The following is a 3,414-nucleotide window of genomic DNA, read 5'->3' on the forward strand; positions in this document are numbered from 1 at the left end:
TTCTAAGCAAATAAGATGTAAAACATGATAAACATCACATGCAATCAAATAGTGACATGATATGGCCGATATCATTTGCTCCTTTTGATCTCCATCTTCGGGGCTCCATGATCATCGTTGTCACCGGCATGACACCATGATCTCCATCATCATGATCTCCATCATCGTGTCTTCTTGAATTTGTCTCGTCATCTATTACTTCTACTACTATGGCTAACGCTTTAGCAATAAAGTAAAGTAATTACATGACGTTTATGTTGACACACAGGTCATAAATAAATAAAGACAACTCCTATGGCTCCTGTCGGTTGTCATACTCATCGACATGCAAGTCGTGATTCCTATTACAAGAACATGATCATCTCATACATCACATATATCATTCATCACATCCTTTGCCCATATCACATCACAAAACACTTGCTGCAAAAACAAGTTAGACGTCCTCTAATTGTTGTTGCAAGTTTTTACGTGGCTGCTATAGGTTTCTAGCAAGAACGTTTCTTACCTATGCTAAAACCACAACGTGAATTGCCAATTTCTATTTACCCTTCATAAGGACCCTGTTCATCGAATTCGATCCGACTAAAGTGGGAGAGACAGACACCCACCAGCCACCTTATGCAACTAGTGCATGTTAGTCGGTGGAACCGGTCTCACGTAAGCGTACGTGTAAGGTTGGTCCGGGCCGCTTCATCCCACGATGCCGCCGAATCAAGATAAGACTAGTAACGGCAAGATAATTGACAAATATCAACGCCCACAACTACTTTGTGTTCTACTCGTGCATAGTAACTACGCATAGACCTAGCTCATGATGCTACTGTTGGGGATCGTAGCAGAATTTTAAAATTTTCTACGCATCACCAAGATCAATCTATGTAGTCATCTAGCAACGAGGGAGAGAGGAGTGCATCTACATACCCTTGTAGATCACGAGCGGAAGCGTTCAAGAGAACGGGGATGATGGAGTCGTACTCGACGTGATTGAAATCACTGATGACCTAGTGCCGAACGGATGGCACCTCCGCGTTCAACACACATACGGAGCAAGGACGTCTCCCGCGCCTTGATCCAGCAAGGAGGAGGGAGAGGTTGAGGAACAGGGCTCCAACAACAGCACGACGGTGTGGTGGTGGTGAAGCTGCAGTACTCCGGCAGGGCTTCGCCAAGCTCTTATGGAGGAGATGTGTTGGGGAGGGGAGGGGCTGCACCTTGGATGTGGTGTGCATCCCTCCCCTCACCCCTCTATTTATAGGGGAAGGGGGAAGGGGGCCGGCCCCCTCTAGATGAGATCTAGAGGGGGGCGGCGGCTAAGGGGAGGGGGGCTTGCCCCCCAAGCAAGGGGGCACCCCCCTTTAGGGTTTCCCCCAAACCCTAGGCACATGGGCCCTAGGGGGTGTGGCGCCCCAACCCACTTGGGCTGGTTCCCTTCTCCATACAGCCCATAAGGACCTCCGGAAGAGGTGGCCCCTCCCGGTGGACTCCCGGAACCCCTCCGGTGGCCCCGGTACAATACCGATATGCCCCCGAACCTTTCCGACGACCGTATGACAACTTCCCATATATAAATCTTTACATCCGGACCATTCCGGAACTCCTCGTGACGTCCGGGATCTCATCCGGGACTCCGAACAACATTCGGTAATCACATACAAGTCTTCCTAACAACTCTAGCGTCACCGAACCTTAAGTGTGTAGACCCTACGGGTTCGGGAGACATGCAGACATGACCGAGATGACTCTCCGGTCAATAACCAACAGCGGGATCTGGATACCCATGTTGGCTCCCACATGCTCCTCGATGATCTCATCGGATGAACCACGATGTCGAGGATTCAATCAATCCGTATACAATCCCCTTTGTCAATCGGTACGTTACTTGCCCGAGACTCGATCGTTGGTATCCCAATACCTTGTTCAGTCTCGTTACCGGCAAGTCACTTTACTTGTACCATAATGCATGATCCCGTGATCAGCCACTTGATCACATTGAGCTCATTATGATGATGCATTACCGAGTGGGCCTAGAGATACCTCTCCATCATACGAAGTGACAAATCCCAGTCTCGATTCGTGCCAACCCAACAGACACTTTTGGAGATACCTGTAATGTACCTTTATAGTCACCCAGTTATGTTGTGACGTTTGGCACACCCAAGGCACTCCTACGGTATCCGGGAGTTGCACAATCTCATGGTCTAAGGAAATGATACTTGACATTCAGAAAAGCTACAGCAAACGAACTACACGATCTTTGAGCTAAGCTTAGGATTGGGTCTTGTCCATCACATCATTCTCCTAATGATGTGATCCCGTTATCAATGACATCTATTGTCCATAGTCAGGAAACCATGACTATCCTTTGATCAACGAGCTAGTCAACTAGAGGCTCACTAGGGACGTGTTGTGGTCTATGTATTCACACATGTATTACGATTTCCGGATAACACAATTATAGCATGAACAATAGACAATTATCATGAACAAAGAAATATAATAATAACCATTTTATTATTGCCTCTAGGGCATATTTCCAATAGTATCCGCATTGGCAGAAACTGGTGTATGGGGTGTTTATGGCAAGCCGGAAGCTTAAACACTATTTTCAGGGCCATCCTATCACAGTGGTCAGTTCAGCTCCTCTGGGCGACATCGTTCAAAACAGAGAGTCAACTGGCCGGATTGCCAAGTGGGCCATTGAGCTTGGACCTCATGGGCTCAAATATATACCCCGCACGACGATCATGTCCCAGGCACTCATGGATTTCATCAACGATTGGACGGAGTTACAGGCACCTGAAGAGAAACCAGATAATACATATTGGACTATTCATTTTGATGGATCCACACAGTTGGAGGGCTCGGGGGCTGGAGTCGTACTAACTTTCCCACGAGGTGACAAGTTTTGTTATGTCATCTGTTTAATGTTCCCTTGTACTAACAATGCAGCTGAATATGAGGCTTTACTCCACGGCCTTCGGATGGCTAAAGAGATGAATTTGAGCCCGGTTAAGTGCTTCAGCGATTCAAATCTAGTGGCTCAGCAGGTGTCTGGCACTTGGGATTCTAAGGACCCACTCATGGCTGCATATCGGCGAGAGGTGGACGCAGTGGCTGGTCACTTTAAAGGTTATCAGGTGGACCATATAGACCAGCGAAAGAATGAAGCGGCGGACGCTTTAAGTCGTCTTGGTTCCCAACATAAACCGGTTCCGCCCAATGTCTTTCTTGATGTGTTACACAATCCGTCAGTCAAAATACCAACCGAAGAAGATTTGGCTATTCCTGATCTGGAGGCTCAGTTGGTGGCAGCTCTGCATGCCATACCGGATTGGAAGATCCCATATCTGGATTACATGAACCGGGGCGAGTTACCAAATGAGGAAACGTTGGCTCGATAGATAATCCGGC

Source organism: Triticum dicoccoides, chromosome 6A (assembly GCF_002162155.2).
Source record: "Triticum dicoccoides isolate Atlit2015 ecotype Zavitan chromosome 6A, WEW_v2.0, whole genome shotgun sequence".
Lineage (NCBI taxonomy): Eukaryota > Viridiplantae > Streptophyta > Magnoliopsida > Poales > Poaceae > Triticum > Triticum dicoccoides.